The following is a 27,420-nucleotide window of genomic DNA, read 5'->3' as shown; positions in this document are numbered from 1 at the left end:
CTTACAATTGGCTGGAGGAAATAAGCACGCAAAAACAGGCTAGCTAGGAGTTGGTATATATGCACAATGAGCCAAGGTGCATGTTCTCTTTCAAGCTACAAAAACATTTTTCTTTGCTGCCAGTGTCAGCATAATTAAGAAATAACACTTGCTGCATGGTGACTTGTCGACGGAAAGGGTCAGCACAGCATAAAGAAATGTGAGCAGCAGTACTGTGACAAGGTCTGTCCTCATATCCAATGAGCGCACAAAGAGCCTTCAAACAGTGCACAGGAAAAAATATATCTAGGCTATGCTAATGTGTTGTGCCAATCAATCAGAGTACACATGATGAATCATAATATACAATACATGCTATGGAAAATTCCTGGACTTTGTTACATCCTAATTCATTTCTGAAGATCAGTGACCCCACAGACACTCCACATCTCATGTAGCAGGGGCTGCTGCTGCTGTTACAGATGTAAATAGCTGAATTCACTTGGACTGCAGTGCATTATTGATAATTATTTTTGGTTACAAGTTTCTGTACCGGTCCTGGTTAAGAACCAGGCCCTTGAGCAAAACCACTTGTATATTGAATAGAATCGTCTTCAGCATGCTATCAAAGTTCAGTGGTCTTCACGAAATGTGAGCGTAATAGGAAGTGCTCATATCCATGGACAACCTGTATGGTGAAATGGACTTTTTTCATCCACCTAGAGAAACATCAGCTTTGTCTAAAAGAATAGCCTTTCTGACATGTGTTTTGAATATTACTCTTGTATTCATTATTACTATCAAGCTCCTATTGCATTTTTATTTGTGGGGGATGCTATATTAATAACTATTGTGTTAAAAGTCATGCTTATTTTAAATACTTGTCTTGTACTCGCAGGTACTATTAGGCCAGTACTGCATTTTTACCACAGAACATGGACCATAATTTAATGTAGTTTATAATTTATTAACATTCATATGTTTATTTTTTCTAACCCATTCTGTTAATTTAATATTTTAATGTATTTGCATCATGACCTAAGTAATAAATGCATTTTTATTAATTGATATATTGGGTCCTGTGATCAACTGTGTATTAATGAGCATATTGGCTAAGTGAACATTTTGCTTTCTTCCAGAGAAGTGCTCACTTAGTGAGGACTACTGTAATAACTAAGGAGTAAACTAGCACATATATTTTCAATTGCCCTCCACTGAACAGAAGTAGAGTAGCTCTAGATAACCTCCTGTACTTCAAATGATAAAAGTCTGCATTTTTAGTTAAGTTCCTCTTGATAATATGGCACCTTGATTAACCATAATATGCATCAAATTAAGAGCGAAATCTTATGGACCTACTTTTTGGGGATACTGAGCGTATGCAGGTCCCATAAATGCTTAGATAATGAACACAAACTGATATCAGAATTCAGGGTATGTGTTAATAGCAGGCTAAGAGAGACTAGCAGACCTACTGAGCTGTGTGCAAACAGCTCTATTTAGCGATATGGAGAACAAGGCCACATTCTTACCCCTTCATGTACCTCTGCTACTTTTGGGGAAGATATGCGTCCCAGAGAACATGTAATTGTAGTTTCTTTCCTTGCTATGACAGTTACTGCTGTTGTGATCCTGTCACAAATCAGGTGGTTTGCCATTTTTTTGTTTAAAGCAAAAACTTCTTCCACTCCCATGGACCACTTCATGGACAATGAGAGTAAAATGAGATTTCCATCTTTCCTCCATCTTCTCTGGATTTATGCCCCACCTTTAGATGCTAAGGAAGTGAAAGGGAGCTTCTTGCCATTTCCCAACCGTAGACCCCTGGATGGAATCCAGGATTTGGACCACTCCACTTCTCTCTCCCCAAAGCCCCCTTTCGTCATCCATTTCTAAAGGCCTTTATCCTTCATGTAGGGTTTCAATTCTTCCTCAGCTGGGCACTCATAGGCTAAGTACAGACATTCAAAAAATCTGAGGCAGAAGCAATCTAAGTTTTGCACTTTAGATTAAGTGCCCTACATTAAGTTGGGAGTGAACAGAACAGAGGTTTGCCCTTCATTATCTGGGGGCGGGAGGGGAGAGAGCACGCAGGCTGCCTGCGCCGACCAAGGCCAGGAGGTTGGGGGTGCTCCTGCTAGCTTCCCAGAAAACTCCCCCAGCTGGGCCATCTCAATTTACTGCTAGACACAGACAAGCCTGTCCCCCCTGGCAATGTCAGCCACAGACATGACAACCTTGTTGGCCAGGCCCAGCTCTAGTCCTGCATGAGCTGGCACAACCCCAGGGAGCTAGACCAGAGCTGAACAGCCCTCCCCACCTCCCCCAACAGCAAGTACCTTCATCCTCATGCCATGTGGCAGGGAAAGGGGCAACCCATAGAAGAAGGGATCAGGCCTCTCAGAGCTCTAGCAAACTGAAGCTAGTGGCAGCAGGCACCCAGTGCAATTGCAGGAATCACTTTCCGTGGAGCGCTAAGGGACCTGATTCCTCCTTCTATGGAAAGCCTCTCCAATTCTCCCACCTAGGGAAATTGTATAAAGTTAGAAAAATAGTGAGCTACATACACTTCCTTCCCCACCCTTCCATCCTGGCCTTTGGCTGACAGCTTGGAGCAGCAGAGTATAAGCCAAGTTCCAGCACATCTCCATGCAAGGTGGGGAGCAGGGGGCTGGGTTGCAAAGGCACCTGAGATGCCGGCAGACTGCATCTAACTTGAGTTGGGAGGGGATCTGGTACAGAAGTTCAGTAGACCAGTAGAACCTAAATGGCTTAAGTCTGATACTACATCCATCCAAGTCTATCCTAGACTGAGGTCCACCATCTTTAAATGGGTCTATGTGCATTGAACTTCTGTTTGGTTATGGGTGTAGACTGGTTTCCAGTATAAGTATAATATTTGTACCAAGCTATGTTTTTCTGTTGGGGGACCACAGTAATTCTTTCTTGTTCTTCAGAGAAACTATGATCAAGACCCTCTTCCCTCCATATTCTTTCCAAAAAGACCAGAGCTGCTTTATAGTGCTGTCCTTTTACTCCTATTCCCAAGAGTCCCAGAACCTATGACTTCCAACATCTCTGTCACTTGTCTTTAACTGATATCACACCCTATTATAAGTTAAATCCAGGGGTTTACTGTGTCTGTTACTATGTCTTGCCATTGAATGCAGAACTGTCCCTACACACACTTACGGGCTAAGCAAGAAGCAAATCCTTAAGGTGAAATCCTAACCTTACTGAAGTCACTTTTTAAAAAACCCTATGAGTGTTTTACCTTTTATTTTAGTAAAGCCATGATGTCACTGTTAGTCTCTCTCTGGGCCCTAGCACAATAGAGTACTTTATTTTGCTTAACATCACTTGAAACAAAGATTTTAAAATGTCATCCTGTCATGGGAGACAGTATGTAGAATGTGTTACCTTTCAATTTAAGTGGTTTATGTCTCTAAATGTCCATTGCCTAACAAGATGCAATACCTACTCTTTTTACTTTCTGAGACATAATTTAATGTGTCAGTTACTGGCAAACATCTTTCAGTATTGCACACTACAAACATGTAAAAATATATCAAATGTGCTGTATTATTAATAATATGGTTGTAAGTCATTGTGGTAATTAAATTTTCATTATACTTAAATCTCTTCTGACCCTAGTGCTGTGTCTATTATGCCTTTTTGTCATTAAACAGTGAAAGTAGAGATAAATGTATATTCCATGTGAGAACATAACCAGTGTTGCTAATTTGTTTTAAATGCTTTTAAACATTGTCTTTTGGTAATGTAAATTGGCAGCAAAATAGCACAGTGGGATACTAATAAAGATTTAACATCCAAGGGCTGACTTCAATTTTTTCTCTAATTTATTTATTTCCCTACTTAATAAAATGCCCACTTCTAGCTAGGTATGAAAAACCATAGGTAATTCAGTCATAGTAATTTAACTAGTCAATTTGTTTAACTGTCATTCTGAAATAAATAGAATAAGGGAAGCTGAAATACTATCAGGACAAAGTGGGTTAACATGTACCATTAGCTGGCCACATGGACTTATAAGGATTATTAAGATGCACTCTTTGGGTGCTTCCACACATGCAAGCATGTGTGCTTGCAGCAGCTCAAATAGAAGCGGTGCAAATTTGAGCAAGGCCTTTTTGTCTCAGTGCACGTGCTCAGACATGCACTTTGTTGTGGAGCAAATTGTGCCACTTGAAGCAAAATAACCCTGCCTGGCTCCTCCCAGATCTGCAGCCAGGGGGAGCTAGAGCCTAAAAGCTGCCCTGTCCTGGCCCCAGCAGTACAAAAACCTGCCCTGGCCAGAACCTCAGGGTTACTTGACCTCAGGAGCTTCTGGGGCCCAGGAAATTGGTATCTGGGGACACTAGCCCCTTGTGTCAGCTAGACTGCTGAGGCAGCATCCCAAATTCACTTTTTAAAATACCCCAAAATCCACGTTCTTCCACAATTAGAACAAAATAGAGAGAGAAAGGAGAATTGATCAGATAGGCAATGTTTTATTGTTATATTTAAAATGTTCAAGAAATTTGGAAGCCTATCAGTGTCTCTAGCATCATAATAAAATAAATCCTAAAAATCTATGTTGTAATGTTTGCTTTGGGTTTCCTTGTCACATGGTGGGTGTGTGATGGGGGGATGTAGGGTTTGCAGGAGGGGGTGGGAAGCGGGGTGGGGGGATATGGGTGGTTGTGGAGGGATATGGGAGGGTGAGTCACTGTGTGGGTAGGTGTAGGGGGACTGTGAATGTGGGGGCTGCTTAAGAGGGGTGGGTCCCCTACATAAATGCTGCATGCCCTTGGCGGCTGGTGGGGCTGGCGGCAGTGGGAGCGTGGTGGTAGTGGTAAGCAGAGAGCTCCTGCGGATGCTGCTGGCACTGGCAGCAGCGGGGAGGGGGGGGGTTGGTGAGTGGCGAGCACCCACAGACACCACTGGCAGAAACAGCAGTGGCCAGCGGCAATCACTGAGTACCCACAGACACCACTGGCGGTGGGGGGGTGGCAAGCAGCAACCGCCTGCAGGCACCACCAACAGTGTCAGCAGCACCTTTTTTGAGGGGGTTCACTGCTATGCTCAGGGAGTGCACGTGCACCCCCTAATCATCGCTGATGTCCCGTTGTCCCCCCCCCCCCCGCACATGGACTACCCTGACTGGATTTACCAGATGATTGGTCTGACCCAGTCTGGCACTTTCTATGTTCTTCTTATTCTTCTTTGCCAAAGAGAGCAGGACATGAGACCATGGCAGAAGTTAAGTTTAAATTGCAGTGAGGCAGATCTAGATGAAATCCCAGGGTGAGAGAAAGGATTCTGTAAGTGTAAGAACAGGAGGGAAATGGAACAAGCCACCTGGGAATATGTGGAATCCCCTTCACTGGTGGCATTCAAGAAGAGGTGGATGGGGATCTGCCCAGGGCGGCTTAGGAAGAGCAAATTCTGAATTTGTTTAGGTGTTTAGACTAAATGACCCTTGAGGGACCTTCCAGCCCAAGGATTTTATGAGCCTGAAACAGGGGAAATGATCCTTTCTTTGCCTTTTCTATCTAAAGCTAATACAAAAGCAAGGCATCTTATAAGCAAGTTCATGCAGTGTGTGCTTGTACAATGCCTAGCAAAATGAGGCTCTGAACTTTCCGGGCGAGGCCAGCCCTCGGCACTGCTGTGATGTTAATGATGCAAATGCCTTCACTACTGGATATGAGGTTTGAAGCTTCAGCAAAAGCAATTGCTGAAAAAATTGCAGGTAAACGCTGGATCCCCCCCACCCGCTGTTCATTCTCCCAACACCCACACACTCACCAGCAGCAGCAGAGAATGAGCAGGAGGCTGGAGAGAGCAGGGGAAGTCTCCAGCTTATCTCCAGGGGCTTGTCTCCAGCCCCGTGCTCCTTCCCCTGCTTGTCTCCAGTCTCAGGAGGGAGCAGGAGGCCGAGACTGCCCCTGGAGACATTACCCTGCTGTCTCCAGCCCCCTGCTCCTTTCCCTGCTCCGCTGAGACTGGAGACAAGCAGGGGAAGAAGCAGGAGGATGGAGACAGCCAGGGAGACATTCCCCTCCTGTCTCCAGCCTCTGGAAAGCAGGAGACAGCAAGGGAATGCCTCCGGGGCTGTCTCCAGCCCCCCTGCTCATTCCCCTGCTGTCTCCAGCCTCCCAAGGTCCCCACCCCCTTCCTCCTCCAGCCCCCCAACCCCCTGCTTACCTGGCAAAAGCCAGGTGCCTGCAGCGTGCACCCCTGCCAGCCCAGCACAGGCAGGCTGCATGCTTCAGAAGCAGGGAAAGGGCCAATCGTAGAGACACTCTGGCACTCTGCCAGAGCATCTCTGGAGCCTCCAGTTGCCTCAGGGCATGGTCAGGGACAGTTTTTTCCCCCCGAGATTTTGTTTGACCCCTGGATATCCAGGGGTCTAATTTTCTCCCCAGGCTGCAGACTTGCAGCACAGAGAACATTTTTTTCATTCCTGCACGTACTTCTTGCCCCGCCTCAAAGGGGTTTGAGACGGGGCAAGAGGCACGTGTCCACTTGTCTGGACATTCTCTTTTTGTCTTCCATTTCTATCTCCTTGATATTGTTAAGATGTCTAGACCACACTAAGAAAAAAAACCCAAAGAACAAGAGAGCACTTCAAGGAATTCAACCAACAAAGGCCCCAGTTCAAAACTCCTTCCTTAGGGAACACTCAGCAAAATCAGCTGGGGTTGCTGGGCCCAGCAGCAATGACTTCTTCCCATAGGGGTGTTGATAACATTCAGAGCATCACATGTGGGAGCTCCTGGCTACACTCTCTCAGTTGTGTCACTAGGCCAGGGTGACTGAGGCAGGCGTTCTGGGTGCCAGCTTGGAGGGTGAGGTTGCAGGACAGAAAAAGCTCATGCTGCCACATCTTTGGTGGCACAGTGACAGCTGGAAGTTGCTGCTGCACCCATGTCTTGCAGCTGCCCCTGGTGGCCAGCTGAATTGATAGACCTCTGCACTCTGTGTAACTAGGTTGCAGATTTGGGGCAAGTCGAGGGAAACATAAGACTAGCATGAGGGCCAGAAAAGGGTTTTTTTGTATATTGTGCATAAGTCTGGTCACCCGTGTTCCCAAAAAAGATGAACTCAAACTGAAATAGCTGCAGACAGGAGACTAAAAAAACAGCTTGGCTTGTTTAATGAAAAGAAACCAAGAGGGAACATGACTACTGTGTATTAATAACCCAAGAGCAGGAGTGGGGACAAAAAACTAAATGGAGCTTGATCAGTTTTTGAAAGAATTGTAACAGATGTTTGTCTGCAAGAACAGGGCGCGGGACTCTATGGTCCAGGAACACTCATCCAGGCCTGCATTCCAGCCTTCTTCTTATACGGCCGGGAAGCAGACAAAGGAAGGGAGAGAACAATGTTCATACATCAAGGTGTAGTGTTGCTGCAGGACAATAGGTAGATGTACTCCCTAACACAGAGTACACCTGGAAGAAGCACTGAGTCCCCAGAGTCCATGATAAGTCAGTCCTGAGCTCAGGAGGAAACACTGGTTAATTATCAAAGCAAAGAACTGAGAATCATGAGCCTGGATTGCATTCATGGCTAGCTCAGAAGCTTCACATGTAAACTTCCTACACATAGTTTTTCACTTTGCAAAATGAAGAACATAAGTAGAGAGCAATGAATACAGGGTCTTTCCAAAAATCCCAGAAAACACCTAGATGCATCTTAGGGTATCTAAATACCTTTAAATATCTGGCCCAACTTCTTTCAAGTTGGTGAAGCATTGATAGAAAGGTGCTAGAGAGGTGCCAAGTATTACTTTAATGTTTAATTACACGTTTCCTTGGATACAACACAGGATAAATCACACATTATTTGCTAATAAGCTTTAACAAATTATCTACTGAAGGAATTGTACAAACCTAGAATACACTGAGAAGTATGTGAATGATGCCTGCAGAATGAATATTATTCTTTCACCATAACTTGCTTGAAAAATTGAAACTGGGCATAGGTTTGTCTAGTTGCTTCTCTGAGCCTTTGTACCGTACAGAAGCAAATGGGACGGAGCCTTCTGTGCTGTACAAAACCAAGTAGGGCCAAAAGAGAGGTTTTTATCATTCCATGTTATTCCTGTTGCTAAGGAAACTTTCCTTCATCTGTGCTCAGTAAGGTATCCTCATTCAGAATTTCCTCATAGAGGGATGATGCTAGATGCAGGTGTCAGGGAAGAAAAAAACATCATCCAACAATTAACCTGAAAAATTATAGTTACCATAAAGGTTTTTACAGGAGAGTTCCCCTTTCCTTTTATAACCCCCAAGATGATTTTCAGCTGGGAGGAGCCTGACTTAATTCTAACTCCAGGCACTACAGCAAGTCTGCACAATTGCTCTTTGTCTCCAAAATATTACCCTCAAGAGAAAAAGTAAAAAGAAACAAGAATAAAACTAATTATTTGGGCTGGATTTATTTTATTAGCATTGTGCTATTAGCTCACCTCTTTTATGGTCTGTATGGTACTTTAGAGAAGATAAGCCAATTAAAATCTAACCAGTTATTGCATATTCTCTACTATCATCTCTGTGTAAGATTCCTACCAGAAAGAAGGAAATGCAGAAGTATACACACACTTCATGGACTAGACTCCAATACCTCTCCTCATGTTCAGTCGCTATAGCCTGTGCTTAATTAATTTAAGCGGAATGATTTACAAAATAAGGTACTACTCATCCTCAGTGGAGGTAATAAAATTATGCGCTGTATAAATAACAGTAGAGGGTTGATTGCCCTTAGTTTATATTGCGAGGTATCCTTTTTTGCATCTCCAGCAAAGGTTTCTCTCTTTTAATTATATACATCTTGAAATGCAAGTTAGAAATTAGTCTTCTTTTTTTCCTTAAAAGCTCACCAGGTACAAAGAATGTGTTTACCAGCGTATCCTTTGGCACCATGATAATGTTCTACAATATCACAGTCAGGAACACTACCCTAATAAGATCTCACCTCTTCATCTGACTCTATCTGACGTTTGACTAGCAGACCCAACGCTTTCACAAAAGACAAGGGGCCAGATGTTTGTGTTTATGCTTACTGTGGCTGAGAAGAGAAGGGGAAAAGGGCTCTTAATCACCTTTCCATTCCTTTCGTCTTGGGCCAGCACAGGGGATATTGTAGATTATGCCAGAGACTTCTGTGCCACCCGAGAATCAAACAAAACACTGTACCCCATCCTCCCCCTTCTGTGCCTGGCATGTCTTATCCGGTAGAGGAATTCCTGGCACCTCTTCAGCTGGCCTTCTTTGAGCAATGAGCAAAACAGGAAGAATCAGGACCAAGATCATTGTGGATCAGAGCACTATTGTGCTACCATAAAAGGTGTGGTAAAGGGAAAAAAAATGAATCACATAGAGATTCTGACCCAAAGAGCTTAAAATCTGATTCGAGACAGAACACAATCATTTGGCACAAGCAAGGGCAAAGAGGTCAAGTTGGACAGACAGACTTTTTGACAATTTTGTATCCAAGGTATTGTTGTTTCTTTTCTTCCACATAAATTTTTTCAGTTTTAGAATTCATGGCAAAAGCTTAAGTTAGATCTCTTTTTATCCAAACACATTAAACAAACCCGAATGAAATACAAGTTCCCCCTTAGAGAAAGAGCATTAGAAGTCTTACCTCTAAGCCTTAGGCTCTCAAACTGCTATACACCAACCATCTTCATTGCAAATTCCTAAGTCTGACTCCTAGTGGTAGTTCACCACCTCATGGCCTCCAGGGCCTGAGGCAGAGTCTCCCTCCTAGACATGTTCCCAGCATGTTTAAAACTCACCTGAGCACAACAAACTGCAAGCACAAGAGCATGAGCAACTGGTGCCACCTGAGTCGGGGGGGCACATGCCTCCCCACAGCCAGTCAGCGACTGGGAGTCCCCCCACAGCCGATCTCACTGACCGGGTGCAGGGGGAGGGCCCGTAGCTGATCGTGCCAACCCAGAAATGCAAGAGGGGAACCCAGAATTGCCAGTGGGGCTACTGGAAGTGTCAGTGGTGCTTCTCCTGGCACCCCCACTGCTCAGCTGGCACTCGCAGAGAGGGTACCAGCACTTCTGCCTGTTGCCCCTGCCCATCACCTAAGCAGGGACCGCTGGCTGTCAGGGGGGTACACATGCACCCCGTGTGCCCTTACACATTGCCACTGTACAGGAGATCCACCAACAGTAATCCCACAGCTTCCTGCTCTTGAGCTCTAGTCCATCTGTACTCCACTTCTTGTCTGTACAGCCCATGATTAGAACTAAACACAGAACGGCAAGTAGCCTTCAGTTTGACTCATAAAAGGGCTTTGCTCAAGGAACAGAAAGCACAATATTCAGTGGCCATAAGGTAAGTTACACACAAGAAGGGGGCAATTCATTTGGCTTGGGCTAGCTGAGGGGGACCCTCAGAGTTGACCCCAAAGATCAGTATCAAATAGGGTGCTCAACGTCTGGCCCGTGGGCCAAAAGTGGCTCACAGAGCCTTGGAATCCAGCCCATGGGGCCCCCACAGCTCATGAAGTTTGGCAGAGGGGGGAGCAATGGCAATTAGTACTGTCACCCCTCCCTGCTGCCAAAATCCCAAACCCCACATGGTGGGTCAGAATTGGGCCATGACTTTCCTCCTGCATGGCCAGACTGGTGCCAGGCCATGCCCCCCTTCCTCTGTGTGGCTGGATCAGGGATATTCCATGTCCCCTTCCTCCCGCTGGGTTGGGCCACACTCCCTTACCACTTGTGGCTGAATTGGGGCTGGGTCATGCCCCCCTCTGCCTGCTGCAGAGCCAGGATGGGGCTGAACCCCTCATTATGACTGGATGGGGCCTCGACATGCCTGCCCAGATTGGCATATTAGGTCCACTGGCTGTATCCAGCCCATGGAGGGACTGGACGCTGCCCACCTGGCCTGCTGGACAAAAACGTTGAGCACCTCTGATATAGAATATATCCTTGGATACAATTACCACTAAAGGAAATCTTCCCTCATGTTATTGCACCTATCTCAAGCAATCTCTAATCGTGAACTTCATACAAAGTGTTGGATACTGAGTCATAGCCTTGAATGCGTAAGTACATGTGCTACGAATGTGATTCGGAGCTTGTTACAAGAGAAGAAAAAGAAAATTATATTTTAGGTTTTCTGCATTAGCAACACAGTAATATAGCTGAGCTGTGTTAAAATAGAAAATGATGTGGCAGATAAATTGCAGCAGGAGCATACAAGAAACAGGACACCGGTTCTGTAAGACGTTGAGTGCTGCCAGCTCAAAAGGAAGAAAGAAGGAGCTGTATGTCGTACTTACTAGTTCCAGGCCCCAAGCAAAGAAGCAAAATTAAATCGCTTCTGACAGTCTGGCTCAGTGACATCTCAAAATGAGTAACATTTATGTCTTACATGCCAAATGTTACTGTAAGTAGAGTGAATTACTAGTAAGACTCTAATATGCCAATTATTGTCCATAGACAAGTTTATAAAATGTAATCTTTTCTGATGGTGTTTGAGAGTCATTTTTTTTACCATAGCTCAATTCACATTCAGCTGAGTTATGGTTGGGCTTGAAAGAACTTGTTGGACACCTAAAATGCTCAGCTTAAACCGTCCCTTAAGGTATGCTGCCCCACTCTATTCCTGTTCATCCCAGGAGTTACGTGTGTATACAGAACCAGCCCTGCTGGCCTTGATATTTAGGCATGGACAAACAACACTTCATTCAACAAAAACTAGAATACAGAGAGGACTTTATATCATATTTTGTTCCCTCTTTCCTTGTGTACTTCCAGGAAAAGGGTTTTATACTAGGCCTTTAAGGTTTACAATTAGCTAGTGATAGTTGCTATAAGGTGACATCAGAATAAACCATGGGGAGGGGGTTACATTCAGCTACATCTTTTGTGGGATGGGTTGGCTCCATGTGTAATTATTGCATAGGCTGTAGGGTTTTAGAGGTCTTACCCAAGACTAAATTATATTCTACGAAGTATTTTCACCTAAAGAACTATGGAGAACAATTCGTTGGTCTTGATTATATAGCATGAATTTTATATCTAGTATAAATCTACTTTCTTCAATTGCATTACAGCAAGAATTACTTTGGATCATATTATGAACGATGATAGTTCAGCAGACCATGTCCTAGTTTTCTCCTCCCCCTTACGATCAAGTACATCAGAATTTCTATGTTCCTCTGAGTTGGCAAACTGTGCCTGTGACACAAATGAGCATCAATATAGTTTTTAACAGCATATTCAGTGGTACTCCACCAACTTTAGTCTTCTCCCTTAGAATGATATGAGCAGTGTATTTCTAAGAAGCTTCGCTAGTCATATGTATCCTCTCCATTTTATTTCCCTTCTTCAGTCCCCAAACTACAGCGAACAACTAACTGAGCTCTCCACCTATATTTCTATCACATAACTCTACCCTTAAAATGGCTCTTGCCTCTTTCTAAGATGTCTTCCTGTTGCAGGGTATTTACAACAAGACAAGAATATCTAATATAATTTTAGTGCTCCTGTGCATCATTGTCTCTCTCTCATTTTTACTTCACTTCTGACTGTGAAAAAAATTATCAAAAACATTGTCCGACCTATTTATTTCAAGGATGCTAACAAAAGGAGAAAGAAATGTACATGCATACTCGGATAACGTAGTGAATGGTCCGCACTATCACACTGAATATTCAAAAGTACAGGCCACAGTTCAGGAAAGCACTTATGCACAGACTGAATTCCCATTAACTGCCATGAGAATTGACCTTCCTGTATGTGGTTAAGGACAACAATGCAGTCCTAAATGACAGCCGTTAAAATGAAGAAGTCCAACGGGGTCATGAACTATAAATAATTTCATTTTGTTAGCATGCCAGCATAACAATGCATAAGACTTTTCTGAACACTTTTCCTCAGTATTTGTTTTCTGATCTCCTGCCATATATGGAGGTCTTCTCAGTTTCTGGGGATTTTTTTGTAATAATAAACCAATTTCAGTGGTATAGCAGATTCCAAATCTGAAGAGCAAGCAGCTCCAAACTGTGCCAATTCTAGAAATATTTTCAATATCTTGTTTCCATGCTTGCCTTTTTGCACTGATATCGCTTTGAAGATGGTAATTTTAAGTGTAAGATCAAAGTCAATAAACATTGATTACCTCTTTTTCTGATTTTAGTCTAGCAAGTATGACCTTTCAGATGAAGTACTTCCTAAAGAGATGCAGTTGCAATTAGATAAGGTATTCAAATACTCTTGACTTTCTGTCCTCGCTATTGTGAGGAGCTGCTGTGCTATTTTAAATAGCTTCTATTTCCCTTTGTGTGATTCATACACATTTTTATACATAATACATATCTAGATATTGCTTTTAGCCACAAGATTTGTACCTAGCTTGGCCCTGTGTATTCTAAAGTCAGGTACAAATTTAATGCCAAACCCTGTAATTTATTGATTTTTAATTGTCACAGTGATGTTCAAGGGTATTTTTGAGCATCCGTAACTATTATATCTACAGACCTATTTTCCCTCCAGCTAATTATAGCCATTTTCTCCCTGACAAGATATACATCCTTAGAAAATGATCAGGAAAGTTGGTATGAACTAATTTCATCTCTTCTTGCTCCTTCCTCTTCTCCTCTGAAATAATCTGGGTTTCTCCAAGACAGAGGCCTGACCTTCTGTACCCAGCTGCAGTGTGGCTAAGTGCAACTTTACTACTCTAGAATTGGCCAAAGGAAATGTCACCCTATGATGTACAAAACTGTAAGTGGATGTCTTCTCTCCAACAAATTGAAGGCCTCAAAGAGATACCAATTCATTTTAGATGCTTCAGGTTTTATTCACAGGACCCCAGCTTTCATCTTTGCTAGCAGTGAATCTGAAGGAAAGGAAAACACTAAAGTGTGGTGGTGTGGTTGGAATATGAAAGACACAGTTGGCTGTTGGCTTTTATAATGTCTCATGGAGTAAAGCTGAAAGAATATGATTGCAATATCGTTAGAACGTGTTGCTACTCCAGCGGTAATGTGGATGCCTTGGCATATAAACATTTTGCTTAACTCAAAACATTGTGTGCAATTGGTTGGGAGATATGGGCTTCCTAGAAGAAAATGATCATCAGGCTTTTGAATGAAACCTGAACACTCATTTTTTTCACCCTTTTGAGACACCTAGAAATAAAAATTGTGTGTTATAGAACCAAACACTGAACGGTATGCCTTAGGCATAGAGAAGATGGAAGATAATGATGCATGAAATAAATGCAGAAGAAAAGAAGAATAGTGTAGAAAGTAGGAATGTTGAAAATAGTTTGACTGACCAGCGTGCTTTGTCCCATTTCTATGGAGATGAGCTCATTACTTTTAATTTTTTTTTTCTTTTTTGCTCCTAGTTGATTCATGAGGTGCTTTCTGAATTTCAATAAGTATTTCATGAATCACCAAAAAACATTTGAACAAAATATTCAGTCAATGATTACCATCTCCCATAGATAATCAGCTCTCTGTACACTTTGTATAAAAGAATATGAACTAGAAAACTCAGCCTTCTCTGCAGATGCCATAAGCCTATATTATATCCACTTGCCAAGAAAGGGGGTCATTCCCCGATGACTGTTTTGCAACCGGTATCCCCCTTTCTAAGATTTGACATTAAATGAGAAAGATGCCTTTGAAATTTTTTTTCCTGTTGTTTCCATGCGTGATCTGTTTTAAAAATTAGCATTAGGAGAATTGGCCCTGGAATTGCTTCTCATTCTTGAGAAATGAGAGCATCTGCAGCATTCATACGAACTGTGCTTTCCATTGGTAACCAAGTCAGTACTTCGCTGTAGGCATTCCTAAGCAGTCAAGGGAAATGCCTGAGGGCCAAAACATTGGTTCTGCTTAAAACCTTCAAGATATTTAAATAAAAATCAAATAAAACAATTTATTTACACAAAGTCATCTTTATTTATTTTTATAAAAATTGGCAATTTCCAAAGTGCCTATAGATATGTGTGTGCACGCGGACACACACCAGTATCTACAGTAATCTGGATTTTTTGCAGAACAATAGACTGGTTATACTTAATGCACCCATCCTGAAAACCTTTACAAATTCTCCAGACACTTCAAAAAGAATGCCCCTGGCAAGCACTGTCTCTCTGCTAATTTACCCTGTACTAATTCTTAAGGTGCGTGTGTAGATCACTATTATTCTCTGTCATGAAACCTGTAACCATGTACTTGCTACAAATTATATGAGACATAGCTGATCATTTTGTATGTGTGCACAGGTTCACTTTTCCCCAGCTGTTCATGTACTGAGATCTGCTCTACTCTATCTTTGTTCTTTAAAATGCAACAAGATGACCAGCAGCAACTGTTCAGCACTGAGCATGACTGAGTTACTCCAGTGATGTAATTAAGTATCAAATGTGGCTTTCAATATTCAGCGTACAGTGTTGTTATGTTTTAAAGCCGATAACATATAGCGCATAATGGAGAGAGAGAGAGAGATATTTGACCGTGTATATTCACATACAATTGAGCAGGAATTTGTAAGACACCAAACTACTTTGTTCAAATACTTCCCGCATTTCCTTTTCACGTCTCACATCCTACACTTGTAGGGACACCAGCAGCATGAAGAAATCAGCATTTGAAGAATAACAAAGGCAGAGTATTGATGTGGAAAAGGAAAATATCAAAAGCTATTTCCCTTTGCTGTGGAGACTTGTCACAAATAGATCTGGCATACAATGCAACTTTGGGGAGTGAAGGTTTTTACATTCTTATCCCTAAGACCTATGGGCCAAAACTCACTCTGATCTCAGAGGCACCCAAGTTCTCCCAGGAATTTTAATCTCCATTTGATTTTTGGCTTTACAGATGCTCACTGCATCCTCTAACTCCCTGAAGGGGAAGCTATATTATAGAAGGGAAGTGCAACTCACAATCCATAGTTCTTGTTCCTCAGCAGTCCTAAAGCGAAAGTGTTTAGCTTCCCCATTTAATCAAAATATGTACTTCATTTTTATAACCTATTTTGACTTCCACTTATGAAAATGTCATGTGAGCTGAATGGTCCATGTCACAGGAGCTACAGAAAACATGGCTCCATAATGCCAGGCATAGATAGCATCAACATCCGGATACAGGTGTATACATGAATATAGTTATATACACAAATATACATATACAGTTACATATCCTGCCTCAAAGAACATACTATTGAGTTAGACAAGGCAAAGTACAGGGGAAAGAATCAAAAGCAAAAGATGTGAAAACCATATACAAGCAGGATGATTGTCAGCAAGTTTCTTATTAGTGCTACAGTCCAGAAGCAACATAACTGCTTCTTCTGTTTAGCTTTTTGGATGGGGAGCTTCGGCATGGATTATAGGGCTCTGGGAAGTTTCAGTTGGTGGAGATTTGGCCCAATCTGTTGGCTTAATCTCCAAATCGAATTAGGGGACCCTTGAATCTCTCTGAATTGAATTGGAATCCTCCGAATCGATTTAGAGAGATTCAGAAAGATTCGGAGGTTTGGACATAGACCTGGCTTTAAATGTTTTTCCTACATACCTCAAGGTACCAGGCGGCTCGTGAAAGCCGCGATGCTGGGGCGGATGGAGTGCCCCACAGGAGTGCAAGGGGCTCCCCAGTGCTCTTGGCAGCAGACCCGGAAGTGGGCCAGAAGCACTGGGGCCGCAGCCCCCATGTACCCCCCCAGCTCAGCAACTGGTGCCTCCTGGATCTGGGAGGACCCCCAGGATCCCCCCCATGGCTGATTGCTGAGCCGGGGGGAGGGCAGGGGGGCCCCCCAGCACGCTCCCCAGCAGACCCAGAAGTGGACCAGAAGTACTCCCAGGATCGCCTGCACTCCTGTGGGATGCTGCATCTGCCCCAGAACTGCAGCGTTCACGAGCCTCCTGGTACCTTGAGGTATGTAGAAAAAGTGTTTAAAGCTGCGTCTATGGCCGAATCGCTGATTCTCTGAATCAGCATCGAACCTTCAGATTCGCATTTGGCAGAATTGAATCAGGGACAGTGATCCAAATCTACTAATCGAATCATTGCCCCGGTGCGGGCCAAATCCCAATCGAATACAGCCCATTTTGCACATCCCTAATGGATTAGTGGGGCATAAAGACTATGGAAGGGATGGGGTACATTGGCAAGAGAGCATAGGAAACAGAAAAGATATGATGCGAAGCTAAAGCAAAGAGATTGTGAAACAGCCACGCAGCACAGGAAGCAACCCTTCTGTTTTGCATACACATACATACCCATGCAAGCTCACATTTTGTTAGATCTCAGATCACTTAACCAATGCTCCTTCCTTATCCAGCCTACCCTCTTCTGGGGCAGTGCTGATGATCTGCACAACAGAGTTGGAGTTACAGATTGTCTGCTGTTTAAAGCAACAGTCACAGGTCTTTGCGTCTTACCTCTGAAGAAAAAGTGCTAGTTCCCTTCTTCATGGAAGTTATTATACAACATTAGTTTCTATTCATCTCTCTTCTCTAGTATGCCTTACGTCCAGGAAATATTCAGAAGAGGTATAAATACTGCAAAAATTCCAGTTCTGCAACTTCCTTTAGCAACTCCAAGATGAACAGTTTCGCCTCATGCTGGAAGCACACAGCTACCCCAGACCTGCTGCAGGAATTACATAGGAACTTCCACACGTGTCGTTGACCACGACCCCATGCTGTTTCCAGAACCAAGGCCTTTTTTTTCCCTTCAGACATACAGTCTCTGAACTTTAATTCTATATTCATCTGCTCCTTTTTTTATTATAATATTCTATATTACTTTGACCTTTTCAACATACCCTCATTTGATTGGGTGGACATTCCGGTTTTCCCCTGCTACCCCTGGTGATCTTTGGGGAAAATATGAAATGGCAAAGTATTCCTAAAACAGAAAAAACTGAAAGGTCAAAAAATTTCCTCATCCAAAATGGCAATGTTGTTATTTCATCTAATTAAAAAGTGTCTTAAAAAAAGTGAAGAGTATGTGCATGTCGTAATCGTTCCACCCTCTATTAGGGAAAGGCAGACAACTCAGGTCTGATCTCTGAAAGTGAAGGTTACCTGCAACTCCAGTGGAATGTGTAGGGGCACAGCAATTTGAAAAAATCAGGCCATAGATCAAGGGCATCATTTGAAATCATACCATCCCCGAGGCACCTCCTGAAAGTAGACTGTGTTGAGGGCACTTGATTTAATATATCACTAGCACCATGCAAATAGTGTTGGGTAAATAATTTTATTATAAAGGACAATTTCAAAGAGTAGCCAGTTCAAAGGCATATTTGGTCTGTCCTAAAAAAACCACCAGCATTAAAATAAAGGTGCACCACTCTCATGAGAAGAGTTGTAAGAAAAGCAGAAAGTGTCAGACACGATTCCAGTGGCATAAAAAAAAAAAACCACTGTAAAAGAGAAGAGTGCAAGAGTGACTCTTTCTTGTTGCAGCTTTCAAGCTGTGAACCTCTAAGGAACATTATAGTCCACAGGGAAGCCGAAGGGGGTCTTTCCCTAGGTTCCAGTGGGAATTAGATTGGCCATTAGTCCTTTTTGGATTCCATTACGAAGCAGAGATATGCTGCGACTGAAAAACCTAATGCAGCTCCCAGAACCAGCTCTCCGATGTTTTTAATTCAGGTGTACCAGGAAAAGCAAAAGGGAAATGCCATAATGGAAATGTTCTCGCACTGTATCCTGCTGGGGCGCATTATCCACAGATTGCTGGCTGGGCACCTGGCGTTCCTTCTCCTTGACAGCCGCTAAATTGCATCAGACCACTGTAAAATAAACTAAGTATCACTTTTCCCCCGTAAACAGTTGCTATATGGATATGTTAACAGGAGATAATTTGTACCTGGAGGAGACATGGTACTTGAGGCAATCTTGGTATTAAAATATGATTCAATCTGTGAAAGCATTTGCCAACTCCTGCCCTAACATCTCCCTGTAACGTAAGTTTTGATTCCTTTGAAGAACATTTTTGGACATCAGGCACCCCTCTATAGCTTTTGTGAGTTGAGTGGCATCAGATATTAAAAAAAACAAAACAAATATATGTAGTTTATATATACAGTGCTTACCTCCTTGCAAAGAGGCTGGGCAGTGCGGGTAGGGAATCATCCAGGAAGGGAAAAGCCTAAGCCTGTGCTTATCTATTTAATTTATCTGCTTATCCCTTTACACCTCACAGCCAAAGCAGCACCCTGGTTGAGGGTCACTGGAAGAATGAAGCAGCTTCACGTCTCATTGGCACATCATTACTGGAAGTACAACTATGAAGAATTAAACTTTATTTACAAGAGTTAGGGTTTTGGGTAATTTTTAAAAGAATAACACCACTCTCCACTGAAGGAGCAATAAAAATGGTCAGTCCTCCCGCAGTGTTTCATTTACTGTATGCCCAACAACCATATGGGGACTCGATTCTTCATTAACTAAATAGTTCTTTATTAAACCAAGTATTTACTGTCCCAATTGCATCTTAGGATACCTAGCCGGATACATGCAGAGCAACTTCCTTGTACCTCATCCAAACTCTACCTTTTGACTATCTGTGCTGTTCCCCTCAGTTTCTTAGTAGGTTGCCATACATGGGCTCCTACATATTTTGCTTAAAAGCTCTTACATTATTTGAACAGAGGCAAATGCATAATTTCTGGACCATCACAAAATCTACAACATCAGTCGTGTACTATCAGTATTAGAACGGTATTTCTAGTGAAACACTATTCTATTCTTAACAGCTTCACGGCTTTCTTCAAGACCAACAATGCGCACCATGCATTTAACTGCTTAAAAGTAGTGCTTACAGGAGAGTCAGTGCATTGGAAATAGAAGTGCTAATTCCCTGTGCTGCAGTACAGCAAGCTCTTTAAATAGTCTTAGCAGTATCTATGTTAGCAATGGCATTCTACTGTCTTTCTTTAAAATCAGGTCTCCCATGTAAGAGAAATATAACTTCAGGACTGGATCCCAATGATTCAGTGATATTTGATCCTTTTTTCATACCTGTGAGGCAGGTAAGCTTTTCATTTCCTCCTACATTAACTGATGAGAAAGGCTGTGAATTGCAGGCCAATAACATGCACATGGCAAGCACACACACTGGGGAATCAGAAGCACCTAAGGCTTATGTCCTAAGCAAAAGGCTCCATTGGGTTAATGCCACGCCTGGCTGCCAAGTCTAGCACTCTGCTGAGAGTCTTATACAGGGGACACTGCTTAATGTCCGGTGGCATTCTGCTTTCTTTATCCTGCCTAGGAAAAGAAAAATGTCCTCACACCTCCACCAAGGTACAGGGGTACAGAGCTGCACTACCCTATTATATACATACTTCATAAACAAGCATGCCAAATTAAAAGCATTTACAAAACCCCTTTTTCTGTATTTCCAATTAACAATACTTTCATCTTGAAAAATTTAAACACATGTTTTACTTTTCATCATATCAATGTTGACAGACCTCCTTTATCAGTGCTTTAATTAACAGCAGGTAAGGGAGGCAAAGTGAGTATGACATATTATTACTTTTGCTTGATTTAAAAACTGCTCGTGAGATATTTCCTCAGCTCATCGTTGAAATTGTCTTATCTTGTGTGTTCCCAGGATTGCTGTTTCATGTAAATGTCATTTTTGCTGTCCAAAACATTAAAAAACCACACCAGTGCAATATAACTACTGTCTCTTTCCAAGAGACATGAGGGAGGCTGTATGCTTTTGATCAAAGACAAGAACCAAACTTCAAAGTAACACCTCCTCTGTAAATACATTATACAGTACTCCTAGTAAAGAAAGGGGACTCCCTGATTTCAAATAACCTAAGGCTTGTATCATGGGAATTGTCTGCGTTTTCAGAGTCTAATCCTACTCCTATGAATACTTACAGAAAATTACTGAGAAAAACACCATAGATCATGGCCCTTAGTTCGTCTCTTACTTTCACCAGTTTTACAACCCATGGTTTGCAGTGGAAGTATTCCTGATTTACTATGGGCAATCATGCCCAATTGGAGTTTCATAAGTATCATGCTGTTCTTTTAAACCAGGGACGTCTTTACAAACAGTGGAACACAGCACCTGGAGATGCCTCTTGTCTGCTAAAATTGATCTCTACAAAAAAAGTGTCTAACAATTTTTCTGTCTCATCACTGAACTGCTACACGGTGCTCCTGGGGCCACAAAAACCATCCAGAGATTCAGGAGACAGTCTAGACAGGATGGTGCACAGTCCTGGAGCTCAGGCTGGCTGCTCAGCTCAGTTGCTCCCAGGCTTCATGTTATTATGTACAATTAAACTGAAGCAGGTTAGAAGTCTAATCCCACGGCAACCAACAGAGCATGCCAAACTTTTTCTCAAGAAAAAGATATGGATTCAAATGATGCATATTTAATTGTGTGTCGATTTCACTGGCTTGTATTTCAAAAAATTAGTTCTAAACAAAATGTTTGGTTTTGTCTGGCTGGATATAGATTTCCATTTAAAGTATCCCCGACTTTATTAAAAACAGTTAGGGGGCTTTTTAAGTCAAAATCAAAACGAAGTATTTTGATTGACCACAAATGCATTTTCAAATTTCTAAAAACTTAAAAGCATTGTTCGTATTCCCCATCGGAGGGTCTTTTCCTTGAAATTTCAGGAGACTCAAACTGGAAACATCTGCTTCAACCCGTTCTACTATCACAAAACACATGCTTGCTCGCATGCTTTTTAAACCTCTGCAGAAACAGCGAGCTGCAGAAGACCAGAGCCAAACATGTGGCACCTGGAGGTGAGGACAATCCTATGTCTTATTTACTACATGATAAATGGAGTTATAATCCACTTATAGTCACCTCCACAGAACAACAGCAGTGTCTCTTCTTCTTACATACCCTACCCAATATCACATCACACACAGGTAAAAGCTTCTTGCATTTCACAAGAAATGAGATTGCAATGAGTCTCCTGCTCGCATGTCTGTTCCTATTTGATTGAAGCTTTCACATACTTTCTTCTATTTCATTCCTGTGACTTTTCCAAGTCAGTGCTGTTGAAATCACTTGGAATCGCTCCAGTCAACATTGTCTCCCATGGCCAACTGATAACCAGCCCAAGCAGCCAGCCAAAACCTACACAGAGCCTTGAAAACATTCCTCTGTCATTTTGTATACGACCGATACTATTCTAAAGTAAGATGTCTCTTGAACAGAAGCTGCCAAGTTGCATGGCAGCTTACTAAACTGGAAATGCCTACTGAACACCAGACCATTTATGTAAAATATGCAGTTTAACCTACAGAGAAGTTTTCATTTTACACAAAACCAGATCAGACTCACCCCAGCAAACATGCTGTAGAGGACTAAACAGGCATTATTTGTGCCATTAGCATAGAATGTGATTACTTTCACATGCTTGGTTGCATTTTGCCATCTCTCTATTACTGTCATACACCAGAACTCCCACAATCTCTTATTGGGTGAAAAATGAAATAGCGTTGCAATCCACAGGGAGTTTGCTCTATACAAGCTCAAGCTTACATTCAAAGTAAAGAGAGAGAATTAAAGCTGAACATTTATCTAATGATTTTTTATATCTTAAATAACACTCAATTTGAAACGGTGACATAAATCTACTGTGACAGGCACCAGGTAGTTTCCCTTTCCGTCATGGATATACATCTCCTGTTTCAGCTTCCCTGTGAAAGATGTGCTTATTTGATCCTCCGCAAATCTAAAATGCTGTCCTCCATGGAGTCCAAATAAAACCAATAGCCCTTCAATCGTCTTCTTGGATATGCAGAAGCAATGCAAGGGTCTTTTCCATCCTCCTCTGGCTTCTGACAAGGACTTGTTCCCACCACCAACTTTCAGTATTGCCTCAGGCCATCCCCTCCCTTTGCTTCACAGTTCTTCAGCTTACTATATAAACTGCCTCTCTGTGGGCCTTTTCCAGAGCAATATCTGACTTAGGTGATCTTCTTTCCCTATAAAGGGAAGGGTGCTTTTTGTATTTCCTGGCAGTCCTTCCTCACATGCTTTGCCATAGTCTAGAACAGTCTAGAAAACACAACTCGTATTTTAATATCAGTAGTCTTACCTTTGTAACACGATGGATGTGCCTGTTTTTTTAAGCAACGTTCTGTGAAGTCAGGTGTAACGTTTGTCAGCTTTAGCCTTAGGTAACTTTTCTGCAGACTACCTGAATGGAGGTCATGGACCAGTGGTGGTCCGTAGACCACAGTTTGAGAACCTCTCATCTAGATTCCTGGTCCACCAAACCAAGCAGTTCCTACAGTCCTTGAAGAACAAGGACTTGGATCATTGATGAGCTGGTCTGTAGATTCATAGATTGTAAGGGTCTGGAAGGGACCTTGCAAGATCATCAGGTCCAGCCCCCTGCACTCTGTAGCTTCCCCTTCCCCTTCCCCTTCCCCTTCCCACCAAGGACCGCTGCCCAAGCTTCTTCCTGGAGCTCTCAGCGGGACCGCTTCCCTTTGGCTGCTGACCTCCCTACTGTCGTCCCACCCAGGGTTTTTATAGTCCTGCCTCTTCTGGTCAGCTGACCAGCCGGCCCAGTTCAGCAATTAACCCCTTCCCCACCAGCCCTCCATGCCCAGAAGCTTCTGGCCTTATAGGGGCACACCTTTTTCCTCGTGACAGGACTTGGGTTCCCTGTCACAGAGGGCTAGCTCCTCCTGCTCATTTCCCATGCTCCTGGCATTAGTGTACAGGCACCTGAGTCCTCCAGTTGAGACCCTCAATTTTCTGTCACGCTGAGGGAGAACCATTCCCTCTTGCAAGAGTGGCTCTCTTAGTGTCCCCAACTTCAGAGCTTTCTTGTGTGCTGGTCCCCAGGCATGCTCCAGTCAACATTTCAACATCCTCTATCTAGAAGATTAGACATCCTGGCCAAGAACTGGGACTTACTCCTCCACATAAGGTGGATGCCATCCCTTCCCAGGAGTCCTCTCTCCCTGAAGGGTGCACTGCAGTCCAAGAAACTGAAGCCTTCTTGGTAGTTCTATTGCTAGAGTAATTGGTTCACTTCTTCAATGCATCCTTCCCTCCTAGGTCTATGGCCAGCAACTGGAATCACAGAGGAAAAGACTACCTGTGCCCTCTAACCCCTTGAGCCTAACCCTGAGAGCCCTGTAGTCACTCATGACCTGGTCCAGATTACTCCTGGCCATGTCATTTGTGCCCATGTGCATGAGTAGGCATGGGGGAGTGGTTTGAGGGCTGGACGAGCCTAGAGATCCTCATCACAATATCCCAGATATGGACCCCTCATGGGCTCCAGATGGCAGATGGGTCCCTTGGTGCCCCACACAAGAGAGTCATCCCACCACCACCACGCTTCTCCTCTTGGCGGTGGCAGTTCACTGATCACCTACCTCCTCCTCTGGTGTCTCCATCAGAGCCTTCTCATGCATGGTGAGGGGAGCAGAACTGTCGTGCAATGCCAGGGGAAGGGCAGCCCTAGCCATGCATGTCCTGGAGCCGGAGACAACCATCTTCCAGGTAGCTCCAGGTGGGTCTCTTTGGCCAGTCTTTTGTTTGGCTACTTTCTCCTCTATCTCCTTCTCTTTTTCTTCACTCTTTAGGAGAAGAGCCTGACTGTAGTAGTCATCAGTCTCCTGCTCATGGGCCATGATGGCACGAAGTCTGCCTACCAGGTCGTAGGACTCAGTCACCTACCTGGGCCTGGGACTCAGTCTCCAAGGGACGTCACTAAGGAGCATACACCACTGGTGGGGGTGACCTTGTTCCCATTCCCAGTTGCTGGCAGCTGTGCTAGGTAGCCCCCGCAGCCCAGGGCCAGAGGCTCCATCTGGGTGGAGGGCTCAGCGGAGCAAGGGAAGGGAGCACCAGTTGAGGCCAAGGTGGGAAGCCATGTGGTACAACATATCCCACCATTGTATGGTAATAAGCTATGCTACTACTCATGAAATGGCCTAGGAACTGACCTACGAACCGCTTCCCCTGTTTGCAGTCCGTGTTCACAGACTGCCTAGTCACCTGGAGAGTCTCCTTTTATAGCCTTTTGGGCCTACGCTGACTCAGCCCCTTTGCTAGGGCTTCTGTCATGCCCAGGCAGCAGTCACACAGCAGTCAGCAATTCCACAACAATCAGCAATCAGTCAGCAGTCAGCAATCACTCCCAGCTTCTCAGAGCACATGCCCCGAAAACACACAGCCCACCAAACAAACACTCAGCAAAAACAAAGGTACAGGCAGCTGGATCACTTGCCTTTCTTGGGCAGGATCTGGTGCCTGCCTTCTCTCCTCCTCTCCTCTTGCCTCCAGCAACTGCCTGCAAACTGCTTTCCCTGTTTGCAGTCCGTTTGCTGGCTCCCTGCTCACCTGGGGAGTCGCCTGGCTCAGGCCTGTAAAGAAACTGCTTGTCCTCTAAAAACAACTAAGAAGTGACTGACCCAAGCTAACCTTTTCTTATAAAGGTTACTGATAAACTAAGGAAGATTAACCAAGATATTAGCAAGAGGAACACATTTTTGGTTCAATTTCTGAAAGCTCCCTATATCCAAATGTTTGGTGCCAGCCTGCTCCTCAGAAGATCTCTTCCTCCCTCTTTTTATTTTCATCAGCAGTAGGCCTAGCTCATTTCAAGCCCTATCTGGTTAACTAGTTTCAGAGACTTTAGCTTCAATTTTCATTCTGCTAATCATAATAGGGGGTCACATGAAAGAAAGGATAAACAATAAAAGACTCCATTAAAAGTTCCAGTAAGCAAGGAAAGTTTTTCCACCCCCAGATTTGCCACACATTTCTTGCAAGGCATCTTCATTTTATTCAGTACTTTTGATTTCTTCCTACCCAAAACAACAGAATCGGCTCCATCATCATGCCCATCCATCTCAAGAAATCCCAAGTTTGGGGTTCAAAAGATAAAAAGGGGGGAGGGGGAGAGAAAACTTCTCTCACTAAGGAAGGACCCTTCCATTACACTGACCTAAAAGTCTCCTGAGCCCTGCTTCAATCTCTCATTCAGCAGGTAGCTATCAACAGAGGGGTGGCCTATCTTATTTCAACAGATGATAGCTATCATGTCCTTTCTGCAGGTGGAATCCAATTTGATGAATGCAAGTGGAAAATGTTATAAATGAGGAAAATGGTCATTCTTTCTACTTCTCATTTCTGCTGCAGAAATGAAACTAACCTCCGAGATCAGGTCTCTTTCAAAGAGCATGTCCCCTAATTGTGTTGATGCTGAGAGAAGTGATTCTTTATTCTGTCAGCTATTCTTATCTTTAGTGACGAAGAGGATTATACAAAGGATAAGCCACATTAAAACATACACAACATGTGCAATCTGGACCACAATTACTAGTATAGTTTCATAGGCATTATTAAAATAAAAACACAATGCAAAAAAAAATTTTAAATGTAAGCATCCTTGTTGCAAGGCGTAGGTCTTCATCACATTTACCTTTGCTCTCTGTTTAACACAAAGTTCATTGCTTGATGCTCCTACATGTATAATTTTTGCAAATTTGAATGCAAGAGATCTACGACAGAAAATTAAGTTCTAAATAGCACATATATTCCAGAACTTGGTTAATATTGTATCCTGTTTCATTAGATCCTAAAAGAAGCATAGTATGCATTTAACATTAAGCACGTAAGCTATGTACTCTGATATCATGCGATTGAAAGACTCTTAAATAAAATTAAGAACATACATACAACCTTTGCATCTGCTTCTTTCATGTTAGCATGTCTAACGTGTTTGTGGAAACACGATTTCTCAAGTCACATGTATAAATATTTACAGAAACTCGCATTTAGCAGGCAGAAATGTTTGTGTGGAAATAGAAAAGGAGAGGAGGTCATTTTACAGACAGTTCCAGGTGAAATTGATATTTAATGTCCCGTGTCACAAATACTTCTGTGGAAAACCGAAAAGTTGCCATGAAAAGAGACACCACACCATAAGAAATACTGATTGGCTGGCATGGTGCTACCATTCCAAGAAGTATTAGAGAGCAAAAAAAGTGTTATGAAAATCAATGTAAAATATCTATATGTAATTAGTAACGTATGTCTTTATTACCTTCATCTTAATTTTTAACCTATAGAATTGCATAAATATGCATATTTGTATAAGCAACTGAAATTTGTGTGTGTGTGTGTATTTATAACTGTAAGACTACTTCCTCAAAGCAAATGTACAATGTGTACAAAGCAGGTTATCAATGCACAACTTTGAGAAAGCAATTCAAGGTCTGTTGAAAAGTTGGGATAGGATTTTCAAAAATGACTGATGATTAAATCTGTTTATTCTCTCTTTCATCTGACCACCTATTATGATTAGCAGAATGAAAATTTAAGCCACCTGTGGAATCCCTAAAGTCTGTGATATATGTATACAGAGGAGTTACTTTATGCTCTGTGAAACAAGCTTTAAGTCTGAAGTTAGAG

General features: G+C 42.9%; 1 long non-coding RNA gene across 1 annotated transcript; it reads right to left on the bottom strand.

Annotated features, from left to right (window-relative positions):
- Window positions 1-16,969: 16,969 nt before the first annotated feature.
- On the bottom strand, window positions 16,970-21,277 carry LOC109310632. Its single transcript, XR_002101276.1, has 3 exons — window positions 20,010-21,277; window positions 19,082-19,273; window positions 16,970-18,778 (listed from the first exon to the last, which is right to left on the bottom strand). It is a non-coding gene; the product is annotated as an uncharacterized LOC109310632 (long non-coding RNA).
- Between the last annotated feature and the right edge of the window lie 6,143 nt (window positions 21,278-27,420).

This window comes from Crocodylus porosus, unplaced genomic scaffold (assembly GCF_001723895.1).
Source record: "Crocodylus porosus isolate Cpor-Errol unplaced genomic scaffold, CroPor_comp1, whole genome shotgun sequence".
Taxonomy (NCBI): domain Eukaryota; kingdom Metazoa; phylum Chordata; order Crocodylia; family Crocodylidae; genus Crocodylus; species Crocodylus porosus.
Note: the sequence above shows the minus strand (reverse complement) of the source record. Positions and strands in the feature narration are given on the sequence as shown.